At 47.4% G+C, this 12,787-nt stretch overlaps 13 non-coding genes across 13 annotated transcripts; all 13 read left to right on the top strand.

Annotated features, from left to right (window-relative positions):
* Positions 1-1,295: 1,295 nt before the first annotated feature.
* Positions 1,296-1,367, top strand: TRNAP-UGG (transfer RNA proline (anticodon UGG)). Its single transcript has one exon. It is a non-coding gene; the product is annotated as a tRNA-Pro (tRNA).
* Positions 1,368-1,787: 420 nt separating this feature from the next.
* Positions 1,788-1,860, top strand: TRNAV-CAC (transfer RNA valine (anticodon CAC)). The gene has a single exon. It is a non-coding gene; the product is annotated as a tRNA-Val (tRNA).
* Positions 1,861-3,174: 1,314 nt separating this feature from the next.
* On the top strand, positions 3,175-3,246 carry TRNAP-UGG (transfer RNA proline (anticodon UGG)). The gene has a single exon. It is a non-coding gene; the product is annotated as a tRNA-Pro (tRNA).
* A 420-nt stretch (positions 3,247-3,666) lies between these two features.
* On the top strand, positions 3,667-3,739 carry TRNAV-CAC (transfer RNA valine (anticodon CAC)). The gene has a single exon. It is a non-coding gene; the product is annotated as a tRNA-Val (tRNA).
* Positions 3,740-5,053: 1,314 nt separating this feature from the next.
* Positions 5,054-5,125, top strand: TRNAP-UGG (transfer RNA proline (anticodon UGG)). The gene has a single exon. It is a non-coding gene; the product is annotated as a tRNA-Pro (tRNA).
* Positions 5,126-5,545: 420 nt separating this feature from the next.
* TRNAV-CAC (transfer RNA valine (anticodon CAC)) lies at positions 5,546-5,618 on the top strand. The gene has a single exon. It is a non-coding gene; the product is annotated as a tRNA-Val (tRNA).
* A 1,314-nt stretch (positions 5,619-6,932) lies between these two features.
* On the top strand, positions 6,933-7,004 carry TRNAP-UGG (transfer RNA proline (anticodon UGG)). The gene has a single exon. It is a non-coding gene; the product is annotated as a tRNA-Pro (tRNA).
* Positions 7,005-7,424: 420 nt separating this feature from the next.
* On the top strand, positions 7,425-7,497 carry TRNAV-CAC (transfer RNA valine (anticodon CAC)). Its single transcript has one exon. It is a non-coding gene; the product is annotated as a tRNA-Val (tRNA).
* A 1,314-nt stretch (positions 7,498-8,811) lies between these two features.
* On the top strand, positions 8,812-8,883 carry TRNAP-UGG (transfer RNA proline (anticodon UGG)). Its single transcript has one exon. It is a non-coding gene; the product is annotated as a tRNA-Pro (tRNA).
* Positions 8,884-9,303: 420 nt separating this feature from the next.
* On the top strand, positions 9,304-9,376 carry TRNAV-CAC (transfer RNA valine (anticodon CAC)). Its single transcript has one exon. It is a non-coding gene; the product is annotated as a tRNA-Val (tRNA).
* A 1,314-nt stretch (positions 9,377-10,690) lies between these two features.
* Positions 10,691-10,762, top strand: TRNAP-UGG (transfer RNA proline (anticodon UGG)). The gene has a single exon. It is a non-coding gene; the product is annotated as a tRNA-Pro (tRNA).
* Positions 10,763-11,182: 420 nt separating this feature from the next.
* On the top strand, positions 11,183-11,255 carry TRNAV-CAC (transfer RNA valine (anticodon CAC)). The gene has a single exon. It is a non-coding gene; the product is annotated as a tRNA-Val (tRNA).
* A 1,314-nt stretch (positions 11,256-12,569) lies between these two features.
* On the top strand, positions 12,570-12,641 carry TRNAP-UGG (transfer RNA proline (anticodon UGG)). Its single transcript has one exon. It is a non-coding gene; the product is annotated as a tRNA-Pro (tRNA).
* The last annotated feature ends 146 nt before the right edge of the window (positions 12,642-12,787 follow it).

A 12,787-nucleotide genomic window follows, 5' to 3' on the forward strand; every position in this document is an offset into this window, starting at 1 on the left:
ACAAAATAGTTTTTTTCCCCTTTTGTCACACACAAATGTAAAGTATGAACTTATTTGCGTTCCCATGGAAATAGCATATGCTCTCAAGAGCTTGAGAAATACACTGGGAAGGCAAGCATCCTCACATGTATTCTGTATATGGGGCCAATAAAAAAATGCACGCGCTTGCATTTTGTATATGTAATGTTGCAGAGCACAGAGAGGATTTATTTTCCCTACTGCTGGGTATTTGGGTCTCTGGGATCACAGTTGGGTCCGCTCCGTCCTCTGAAATGGTCCATATTAGTTACATAGGTTAGTGTACCAAAGAAATAATACATTTTCATATACAGCTTCTTCATTTCTGTGTTCTGAGGGATTACCAGTTGTAAGAAATGCACTTGCCGGTACAGTGATTCCCTGGCTTTCTCTGGCCCGAGAAAGCTTTTCCTCTGAAGTGGGAACAGAAGTTGGACTGCTTCTGCTGAACTTCCTGAAAGCAGAGCTGGCGGGAGGAGGGACTTTTTGAGTGCTGGGAAAATTTGAGCTGGAAATTTGCATCGGCTGGACGGAGATTGCTTGGAGCAGCCAAAATATAATAACGGCCATGGCGCTCAAGTAAAGCAGAAAGCTTTTAGTATACACCTTTTGCACTCTTGTCAACGAAGCTGGGCTCTGTGAATGCTCACCCTACGCAAGAAAAGAGAACAGACTTTGCTGGTGACCTAAATATATCTCGCTGATCGAGCACGATCGAGCTCTGAGTGAGCAGCTGTGCAATGGTCATCTTTACCAAAGGGGAGATGCTGCTTTTTCCAGTGTCACGCCCATGCTCTCAGGGCTGGAGGGAGGAGGGCTGCTTTTTGTTTTTACAGGCAAAAGGAAAGGCCCAGCCCTCAGAGCTTCTGCCAATGCAGATCCCAGCAGGTGCAAAATAAAGGCTCTCCCCCACCTTGCCAGCTGCAGATTGATCAGAAGACTGCTAGTCTAGTGTGTTGGGCCACTTTCTCTCTTCTGTGTATCGTCCCCTCTTATTACATAAACAGCATAAGAGGAATAAAGGAAGGAAGGAAGGAAGGAAGGAACAGTGTATCGCAAGCACCTTCCACCCTGATGTCAATGGGCCACCAACCTTCGGGATGAGGAGGAGACCTGTGAAGACAGTCAGAGCGTGCCGACTGGGGCATTCATTTGGCTCATACACCGACAAGGCTTTCAGCGGCAGGAACAAACTTCAGGAATAGGCATTCTTGGCCTCGAATCCTAAGGGGGGTGCAAACGCTGAGGACAATTCCGTCAAATGCTCAAAGGACCGTGGCTCGTTGGTCTAGGGGTATGATTCTCGCTTTGGGTGCGAGAGGACCCGGGTTCAAATCCCGGACGAGCCCAATCAAGGTGGTTAACTTGAGCTCCTTTTTTTTGTTTTTTCAATGTTATTTTCATTGGACAGACTCTCTGGTTTTCTCGGTAAGCAGTAGTCGATGAACAATTCACTTCCTGAACCTCTTTGCGTGCCATGTCCTTGCGACAAGCACTTTGTGTTCTCTGTTAGCTCTCAGTAACATTCCTTGATTTGCTTGTGAGTTTTGGCCGTCCGATCTCAAAGTGGAAATACGTCCTTCCCTCTGTACGCTGCATAGGCCCTCAGCTGGCATACTTGTATATGTGCGCATGCTTGATAGGACGTATGTTTTAGGCTGGATTGTGTGAGCTTCAGGCGCAAGGCATTTGATTAGTCTTTAAGCAGGTCCACTTGCACTGCCCTTTGCACCTGTTCTCCCAGTCCCTACAAAGGTGAGCAAGCAGCTGTTTCTGTAGTGTAGTGGTTATCACGTTCGCCTCACACGCGAAAGGTCCCCGGTTCGAGACCGGGCAGAAACACTCTCTGCTGGCATTTTACACAAAATAGTTTTTTTCCCCTTTTGTCACACACAAATGTAAAGTATGAACTTATTTGCGTTCCCATGGAAATAGCATATGCTCTCAAGAGCTTGAGAAATACACTGGGAAGGCAAGCATCCTCACATGTATTCTGTATATGGGGCCAATAAAAAAATGCACGCGCTTGCATTTTGTGTATGTAATGTTGCAGAGCACAGAGAGGATTTATTTTCCCTACTGCTGGGTATTTGGGTCTCTGGGATCACAGTTGGGTCCGCTCCGTCCTCTGAAATGGTCCATATTAGTTACATAGGTTAGTGTACCAAAGAAATAATACATTTTCATATACAGCTTCTTCATTTCTGTGTTCTGAGGGATTACCAGTTGTAAGAAATGCACTTGCCGGTACAGTGATTCCCTGGCTTTCTCTGGCCCGAGAAAGCTTTTCCTCTGAAGTGGGAACAGAAGTTGGACTGCTTCTGCTGAACTTCCTGAAAGCAGAGCTGGCGGGAGGAGGGACTTTTTGAGTGCTGGGAAAATTTGAGCTGGAAATTTGCATCGGCTGGACAGAGATTGCTTGGAGCAGCCAAAATATAATAACGGCCATGGCGCTCAAGTAAAGCAGAAAGCTTTTAGTATACACCTTTTGCACTCTTGTCAACGAAGCTGGGCTCTGTGAATGCTCACCCTACGCAAGAAAAGAGAACAGACTTTGCTGGTGACCTAAATATATCTCGCTGATCGAGCACGATCGAGCTCTGAGTGAGCAGCTGTGCAATGGTCATCTTTACCAAAGGGGAGATGCTGCTTTTTCCAGTGTCACGCCCATGCTCTCAGGGCTGGAGGGAGGAGGGCTGCTTTTTGTTTTTACAGGCAAAAGGAAAGGCCCAGCCCTCAGAGCTTCTGCCAATGCAGATCCCAGCAGGTGCAAAATAAAGGCTCTCCCCCACCTTGCCAGCTGCAGATTGATCAGAAGACTGCTAGTCTAGTGTGTTGGGCCACTTTCTCTCTTCTGTGTATCGTCCCCTCTTATTACATAAACAGCATAAGAGGAATAAAGGAAGGAAGGAAGGAAGGAAGGAACAGTGTATCGCAAGCACCTTCCACCCTGATGTCAATGGGCCACCAACCTTCGGGATGAGGAGGAGACCTGTGAAGACAGTCAGAGCGTGCCGACTGGGGCATTCATTTGGCTCATACACCGACAAGGCTTTCAGCGGCAGGAACAAACTTCAGGAATAGGCATTCTTGGCCTCGAATCCTAAGGGGGGTGCAAACGCTGAGGACAATTCCGTCAAATGCTCAAAGGACCGTGGCTCGTTGGTCTAGGGGTATGATTCTCGCTTTGGGTGCGAGAGGACCCGGGTTCAAATCCCGGACGAGCCCAATCAAGGTGGTTAACTTGAGCTCCTTTTTTTTGTTTTTTCAATGTTATTTTCATTGGACAGACTCTCTGGTTTTCTCGGTAAGCAGTAGTCGATGAACAATTCACTTCCTGAACCTCTTTGCGTGCCATGTCCTTGCGACAAGCACTTTGTGTTCTCTGTTAGCTCTCAGTAACATTCCTTGATTTGCTTGTGAGTTTTGGCCGTCCGATCTCAAAGTGGAAATATGTCCTTCCCTCTGTACGCTGCATAGGCCCTCAGCTGGCATACTTGTATATGTGCGCATGCTTGATAGGACGTATGTTTTAGGCTGGATTGTGTGAGCTTCAGGCGCAAGGCATTTGATTAGTCTTTAAGCAGGTCCACTTGCACTGCCCTTTGCACCTGTTCTCCCAGTCCCTACAAAGGTGAGCAAGCAGCTGTTTCTGTAGTGTAGTGGTTATCACGTTCGCCTCACACGCGAAAGGTCCCCGGTTCGAGACCGGGCAGAAACACTCTCTGCTGGCATTTTACACAAAATAGTTTTTTTCCCCTTTTGTCACACACAAATGTAAAGTATGAACTTATTTGCGTTCCCATGGAAATAGCATATGCTCTCAAGAGCTTGAGAAATACACTGGGAAGGCAAGCATCCTCACATGTATTCTGTATATGGGGCCAATAAAAAAATGCACGCGCTTGCATTTTGTGTATGTAATGTTGCAGAGCACAGAGAGGATTTATTTTCCCTACTGCTGGGTATTTGGGTCTCTGGGATCACAGTTGGGTCCGCTCCGTCCTCTGAAATGGTCCATATTAGTTACATAGGTTAGTGTACCAAAGAAATAATACATTTTCATATACAGCTTCTTCATTTCTGTGTTCTGAGGGATTACCAGTTGTAAGAAATGCACTTGCCGGTACAGTGATTCCCTGGCTTTCTCTGGCCCGAGAAAGCTTTTCCTCTGAAGTGGGAACAGAAGTTGGACTGCTTCTGCTGAACTTCCTGAAAGCAGAGCTGGCGGGAGGAGGGACTTTTTGAGTGCTGGGAAAATTTGAGCTGGAAATTTGCATCGGCTGGACAGAGATTGCTTGGAGCAGCCAAAATATAATAACGGCCATGGCGCTCAAGTAAAGCAGAAAGCTTTTAGTATACACCTTTTGCACTCTTGTCAACGAAGCTGGGCTCTGTGAATGCTCACCCTACGCAAGAAAAGAGAACATACTTTGCTGGTGACCTAAATATATCTCGCTGATCGAGCACGATCGAGCTCTGAGTGAGCAGCTGTGCAATGGTCATCTTTACCAAAGGGGAGATGCTGCTTTTTCCAGTGTCACGCCCATGCTCTCAGGGCTGGAGGGAGGAGGGCTGCTTTTTGTTTTTACAGGCAAAAGGAAAGGCCCAGCCCTCAGAGCTTCTGCCAATGCAGATCCCAGCAGGTGCAAAATAAAGGCTCTCCCCCACCTTGCCAGCTGCAGATTGATCAGAAGACTGCTAGTCTAGTGTGTTGGGCCACTTTCTCTCTTCTGTGTATCGTCCCCTCTTATTACATAAACAGCATAAGAGGAATAAAGGAAGGAAGGAAGGAAGGAAGGAACAGTGTATCGCAAGCACCTTCCACCCTGATGTCAATGGGCCACCAACCTTCGGGATGAGGAGGAGACCTGTGAAGACAGTCAGAGCGTGCCGACTGGGGCATTCATTTGGCTCATACACCGACAAGGCTTTCAGCGGCAGGAACAAACTTCAGGAATAGGCATTCTTGGCCTCGAATCCTAAGGGGGGTGCAAACGCTGAGGACAATTCCGTCAAATGCTCAAAGGACCGTGGCTCGTTGGTCTAGGGGTATGATTCTCGCTTTGGGTGCGAGAGGTCCCGGGTTCAAATCCCGGACGAGCCCAATCAAGGTGGTTAACTTGAGCTCCTTTTTTTTGTTTTTTCAATGTTATTTTCATTGGACAGACTCTCTGGTTTTCTCGGTAAACAGTAGTCGATGAACAATTCACTTCCTGAACCTCTTTGCGTGCCATGTCCTTGCGACAAGCACTTTGTGTTCTCTGTTAGCTCTCAGTAACATTCCTTGATTTGCTTGTGAGTTTTGGCCGTCCGATCTCAAAGTGGAAATATGTCCTTCCCTCTGTACGCTGCATAGGCCCTCAGCTGGCATACTTGTATATGTGCGCATGCTTGATAGGACGTATGTTTTAGGCTGGATTGTGTGAGCTTCAGGCGCAAGGCATTTGATTAGTCTTTAAGCAGGTCCACTTGCACTGCCCTTTGCACCTGTTCTCCCAGTCCCTACAAAGGTGAGCAAGCAGCTGTTTCTGTAGTGTAGTGGTTATCACGTTCGCCTCACACGCGAAAGGTCCCCAGTTCGAGACCGGGCAGAAACACTCTCTGCTGGCATTTTACACAAAATAGTTTTTTTCCCCTTTTGTCACACACAAATGTAAAGTATGAACTTATTTGCGTTCCCATGGAAATAGCATATGCTCTCAAGAGCTTGAGAAATACACTGGGAAGGCAAGCATCCTCACATGTATTCTGTATATGGGGCCAATAAAAAAATGCACGCGCTTGCATTTTGTATATGTAATGTTGCAGAGCACAGAGAGGATTTATTTTCCCTACTGCTGGGTATTTGGGTCTCTGGGATCACAGTTGGGTCCGCTCCGTCCTCTGAAATGGTCCATATTAGTTACATAGGTTAGTGTACCAAAGAAATAATACATTTTCATATACAGCTTCTTCATTTCTGTGTTCTGAGGGATTACCAGTTGTAAGAAATGCACTTGCCGGTACAGTGATTCCCTGGCTTTCTCTGGCCCGAGAAAGCTTTTCCTCTGAAGTGGGAACAGAAGTTGGACTGCTTCTGCTGAACTTCCTGAAAGCAGAGCTGGCGGGAGGAGGGACTTTTTGAGTGCTGGGAAAATTTGAGCTGGAAATTTGCATCGGCTGGACGGAGATTGCTTGGAGCAGCCAAAATATAATAACGGCCATGGCGCTCAAGTAAAGCAGAAAGCTTTTAGTATACACCTTTTGCACTCTTGTCAACGAAGCTGGGCTCTGTGAATGCTCACCCTACGCAAGAAAAGAGAACAGACTTTGCTGGTGACCTAAATATATCTCGCTGATCGAGCACGATCGAGCTCTGAGTGAGCAGCTGTGCAATGGTCATCTTTACCAAAGGGGAGATGCTGCTTTTTCCAGTGTCACGCCCATGCTCTCAGGGCTGGAGGGAGGAGGGCTGCTTTTTGTTTTTACAGGCAAAAGGAAAGGCCCAGCCCTCAGAGCTTCTGCCAATGCAGATCCCAGCAGGTGCAAAATAAAGGCTCTCCCCCACCTTGCCAGCTGCAGATTGATCAGAAGACTGCTAGTCTAGTGTGTTGGGCCACTTTCTCTCTTCTGTGTATCGTCCCCTCTTATTACATAAACAGCATAAGAGGAATAAAGGAAGGAAGGAAGGAAGGAAGGAACAGTGTATCGCAAGCACCTTCCACCCTGATGTCAATGGGCCACCAACCTTCGGGATGAGGAGGAGACCTGTGAAGACAGTCAGAGCGTGCCGACTGGGGCATTCATTTGGCTCATACACCGACAAGGCTTTCAGCGGCAGGAACAAACTTCAGGAATAGGCATTCTTGGCCTCGAATCCTAAGGGGGGTGCAAACGCTGAGGACAATTCCGTCAAATGCTCAAAGGACCGTGGCTCGTTGGTCTAGGGGTATGATTCTCGCTTTGGGTGCGAGAGGACCCGGGTTCAAATCCCGGACGAGCCCAATCAAGGTGGTTAACTTGAGCTCCTTTTTTTTGTTTTTTCAATGTTATTTTCATTGGACAGACTCTCTGGTTTTCTCGGTAAGCAGTAGTCGATGAACAATTCACTTCCTGAACCTCTTTGCGTGCCATGTCCTTGCGACAAGCACTTTGTGTTCTCTGTTAGCTCTCAGTAACATTCCTTGATTTGCTTGTGAGTTTTGGCCGTCCGATCTCAAAGTGGAAATATGTCCTTCCCTCTGTACGCTGCATAGGCCCTCAGCTGGCATACTTGTATATGTGCGCATGCTTGATAGGACGTATGTTTTAGGCTGGATTGTGTGAGCTTCAGGCGCAAGGCATTTGATTAGTCTTTAAGCAGGTCCACTTGCACTGCCCTTTGCACCTGTTCTCCCAGTCCCTACAAAGGTGAGCAAGCAGCTGTTTCTGTAGTGTAGTGGTTATCACGTTCGCCTCACACGCGAAAGGTCCCCGGTTCGAGACCGGGCAGAAACACTCTCTGCTGGCATTTTACACAAAATAGTTTTTTTCCCCTTTTGTCACACACAAATGTAAAGTATGAACTTATTTGCGTTCCCATGGAAATAGCATATGCTCTCAAGAGCTTGAGAAATACACTGGGAAGGCAAGCATCCTCACATGTATTCTGTATATGGGGCCAATAAAAAAATGCACGCGCTTGCATTTTGTGTATGTAATGTTGCAGAGCACAGAGAGGATTTATTTTCCCTACTGCTGGGTATTTGGGTCTCTGGGATCACAGTTGGGTCCGCTCCGTCCTCTGAAATGGTCCATATTAGTTACATAGGTTAGTGTACCAAAGAAATAATACATTTTCATATACAGCTTCTTCATTTCTGTGTTCTGAGGGATTACCAGTTGTAAGAAATGCACTTGCCGGTACAGTGATTCCCTGGCTTTCTCTGGCCCGAGAAAGCTTTTCCTCTGAAGTGGGAACAGAAGTTGGACTGCTTCTGCTGAACTTCCTGAAAGCAGAGCTGGCGGGAGGAGGGACTTTTTGAGTGCTGGGAAAATTTGAGCTGGAAATTTGCATCGGCTGGACAGAGATTGCTTGGAGCAGCCAAAATATAATAACGGCCATGGCGCTCAAGTAAAGCAGAAAGCTTTTAGTATACACCTTTTGCACTCTTGTCAACGAAGCTGGGCTCTGTGAATGCTCACCCTACGCAAGAAAAGAGAACAGACTTTGCTGGTGACCTAAATATATCTCGCTGATCGAGCACGATCGAGCTCTGAGTGAGCAGCTGTGCAATGGTCATCTTTACCAAAGGGGAGATGCTGCTTTTTCCAGTGTCACGCCCATGCTCTCAGGGCTGGAGGGAGGAGGGCTGCTTTTTGTTTTTACAGGCAAAAGGAAAGGCCCAGCCCTCAGAGCTTCTGCCAATGCAGATCCCAGCAGGTGCAAAATAAAGGCTCTCCCCCACCTTGCCAGCTGCAGATTGATCAGAAGACTGCTAGTCTAGTGTGTTGGGCCACTTTCTCTCTTCTGTGTATCGTCCCCTCTTATTACATAAACAGCATAAGAGGAATAAAGGAAGGAAGGAAGGAAGGAAGGAACAGTGTATCGCAAGCACCTTCCACCCTGATGTCAATGGGCCACCAACCTTCGGGATGAGGAGGAGACCTGTGAAGACAGTCAGAGCGTGCCGACTGGGGCATTCATTTGGCTCATACACCGACAAGGCTTTCAGCGGCAGGAACAAACTTCAGGAATAGGCATTCTTGGCCTCGAATCCTAAGGGGGGTGCAAACGCTGAGGACAATTCCGTCAAATGCTCAAAGGACCGTGGCTCGTTGGTCTAGGGGTATGATTCTCGCTTTGGGTGCGAGAGGACCCGGGTTCAAATCCCGGACGAGCCCAATCAAGGTGGTTAACTTGAGCTCCTTTTTTTTGTTTTTTCAATGTTATTTTCATTGGACAGACTCTCTGGTTTTCTCGGTAAGCAGTAGTCGATGAACAATTCACTTCCTGAACCTCTTTGCGTGCCATGTCCTTGCGACAAGCACTTTGTGTTCTCTGTTAGCTCTCAGTAACATTCCTTGATTTGCTTGTGAGTTTTGGCCGTCCGATCTCAAAGTGGAAATACGTCCTTCCCTCTGTACGCTGCATAGGCCCTCAGCTGGCATACTTGTATATGTGCGCATGCTTGATAGGACGTATGTTTTAGGCTGGATTGTGTGAGCTTCAGGCGCAAGGCATTTGATTAGTCTTTAAGCAGGTCCACTTGCACTGCCCTTTGCACCTGTTCTCCCAGTCCCTACAAAGGTGAGCAAGCAGCTGTTTCTGTAGTGTAGTGGTTATCACGTTCGCCTCACACGCGAAAGGTCCCCGGTTCGAGACCGGGCAGAAACACTCTCTGCTGGCATTTTACACAAAATAGTTTTTTTCCCCTTTTGTCACACACAAATGTAAAGTATGAACTTATTTGCGTTCCCATGGAAATAGCATATGCTCTCAAGAGCTTGAGAAATACACTGGGAAGGCAAGCATCCTCACATGTATTCTGTATATGGGGCCAATAAAAAAATGCACGCGCTTGCATTTTGTGTATGTAATGTTGCAGAGCACAGAGAGGATTTATTTTCCCTACTGCTGGGTATTTGGGTCTCTGGGATCACAGTTGGGTCCGCTCCGTCCTCTGAAATGGTCCATATTAGTTACATAGGTTAGTGTACCAAAGAAATAATACATTTTCATATACAGCTTCTTCATTTCTGTGTTCTGAGGGATTACCAGTTGTAAGAAATGCACTTGCCGGTACAGTGATTCCCTGGCTTTCTCTGGCCCGAGAAAGCTTTTCCTCTGAAGTGGGAACAGAAGTTGGACTGCTTCTGCTGAACTTCATGAAAGCAGAGCTGGCGGGAGGAGGGACTTTTTGAGTGCTGGGAAAATTTGAGCTGGAAATTTGCATCGGCTGGACAGAGATTGCTTGGAGCAGCCAAAATATAATAACGGCCATGGCGCTCAAGTAAAGCAGAAAGCTTTTAGTATACACCTTTTGCACTCTTGTCAACGAAGCTGGGCTCTGTGAATGCTCACCCTACGCAAGAAAAGAGAACAGACTTTGCTGGTGACCTAAATATATCTCGCTGATCGAGCACGATCGAGCTCTGAGTGAGCAGCTGTGCAATGGTCATCTTTACCAAAGGGGAGATGCTGCTTTTTCCAGTGTCACGCCCATGCTCTCAGGGCTGGAGGGAGGAGGGCTGCTTTTTGTTTTTACAGGCAAAAGGAAAGGCCCAGCCCTCAGAGCTTCTGCCAATGCAGATCCCAGCAGGTGCAAAATAAAGGCTCTCCCCCACCTTGCCAGCTGCAGATTGATCAGAAGACTGCTAGTCTAGTGTGTTGGGCCACTTTCTCTCTTCTGTGTATCGTCCCCTCTTATTACATAAACAGCATAAGAGGAATAAAGGAAGGAAGGAAGGAAGGAAGGAACAGTGTATCGCAAGCACCTTCCACCCTGATGTCAATGGGCCACCAACCTTCGGGATGAGGAGGAGACCTGTGAAGACAGTCAGAGCGTGCCGACTGGGGCATTCATTTGGCTCATACACCGACAAGGCTTTCAGCGGCAGGAACAAACTTCAGGAATAGGCATTCTTGGCCTCGAATCCTAAGGGGGGTGCAAACGCTGAGGACAATTCCGTCAAATGCTCAAAGGACCGTGGCTCGTTGGTCTAGGGGTATGATTCTCGCTTTGGGTGCGAGAGGACCCGGGTTCAAATCCCGGACGAGCCCAATCAAGGTGGTTAACTTGAGCTCCTTTTTTTTGTTTTTTCAATGTTATTTTCATTGGACAGACTCTCTGGTTTTCTCGGTAAGCAGTAGTCGATGAACAATTCACTTCCTGAACCTCTTTGCGTGCCATGTCCTTGCGACAAGCACTTTGTGTTCTCTGTTAGCTCTCAGTAACATTCCTTGATTTGCTTGTGAGTTTTGGCCGTCCGATCTCAAAGTGGAAATATGTCCTTCCCTCTGTACGCTGCATAGGCCCTCAGCTGGCATACTTGTATATGTGCGCATGCTTGATAGGACGTATGTTTTAGGCTGGATTGTGTGAGCTTCAGGCGCAAGGCATTTGATTAGTCTTTAAGCAGGTCCACTTGCACTGCCCTTTGCACCTGTTCTCCCAGTCCCTACAAAGGTGAGCAAGCAGCTGTTTCTGTAGTGTAGTGGTTATCACGTTCGCCTCACACGCGAAAGGTCCCCGGTTCGAGACCGGGCAGAAACACTCTCTGCTGGCATTTTACACAAAATAGTTTTTTTCCCCTTTTGTCACACACAAATGTAAAGTATGAACTTATTTGCGTTCCCATGGAAATAGCATATGCTCTCAAGAGCTTGAGAAATACACTGGGAAGGCAAGCATCCTCACATGTATTCTGTATATGGGGCCAATAAAAAAATGCACGCGCTTGCATTTTGTGTATGTAATGTTGCAGAGCACAGAGAGGATTTATTTTCCCTACTGCTGGGTATTTGGGTCTCTGGGATCACAGTTGGGTCCGCTCCGTCCTCTGAAATGGTCCATATTAGTTACATAGGTTAGTGTACCAAAGAAATAATACATTTTCATATACAGCTTCTTCATTTCTGTGTTCTGAGGGATTACCAGTTGTAAGAAATGCACTTGCCGGTACAGTGATTCCCTGGCTTTCTCTGGCCCGAGAAAGCTTTTCCTCTGAAGTGGGAACAGAAGTTGGACTGCTTCTGCTGAACTTCCTGAAAGCAGAGCTGGCGGGAGGAGGGACTTTTTGAGTGCTGGGAAAATTTGAGCTGGAAATTTGCATCGGCTGGACAGAGATTGCTTGGAGCAGCCAAAATATAATAACGGCCATGGCGCTCAAGTAAAGCAGAAAGCTTTTAGTATACACCTTTTGCACTCTTGTCAACGAAGCTGGGCTCTGTGAATGCTCACCCTACGCAAGAAAAGAGAACATACTTTGCTGGTGACCTAAATATATCTCGCTGATCGAGCACGATCGAGCTCTGAGTGAGCAGCTGTGCAATGGTCATCTTTACCAAAGGGGAGATGCTGCTTTTTCCAGTGTCACGCCCATGCTCTCAGGGCTGGAGGGAGGAGGGCTGCTTTTTGTTTTTACAGGCAAAAGGAAAGGCCCAGCCCTCAGAGCTTCTGCCAATGCAGATCCCAGCAGGTGCAAAATAAAGGCTCTCCCCCACCTTGCCAGCTGCAGATTGATCAGAAGACTGCTAGTCTAGTGTGTTGGGCCACTTTCTCTCTTCTGTGTATCGTCCCCTCTTATTACATAAACAGCATAAGAGGAATAAAGGAAGGAAGGAAGGAAGGAAGGAACAGTGTATCGCAAGCACCTTCCACCCTGATGTCAATGGGCCACCAACCTTCGGGATGAGGAGGAGACCTGTGAAGACAGTCAGAGCGTGCCGACTGGGGCATTCATTTGGCTCATACACCGACAAGGCTTTCAGCGGCAGGAACAAACTTCAGGAATAGGCATTCTTGGCCTCGAATCCTAAGGGGGGTGCAAACGCTGAGGACAATTCCGTCAAATGCTCAAAGGACCGTGGCTCGTTGGTCTAGGGGTATGATTCTCGCTTTGGGTGCGAGAGGTCCCGGGTTCAAATCCCGGACGAGCCCAATCAAGGTGGTTAACTTGAGCTCCTTTTTTTTGTTTTTTCAATGTTATTTTCATTGGACAGACTCTCTGGTTTTCTCGGTAAGCAGTAGTCGATGAACAATTCACTTCCTGAACCTCTTTGCGTGCCATGTCCTTGCGACAAGCA

Source organism: Ambystoma mexicanum, chromosome 2q (genome assembly GCF_040938575.1).
Source record: "Ambystoma mexicanum isolate Mex_15411 chromosome 2q, UKY_AmexF1_1, whole genome shotgun sequence".
NCBI lineage: Eukaryota > Metazoa > Chordata > Amphibia > Caudata > Ambystomatidae > Ambystoma > Ambystoma mexicanum.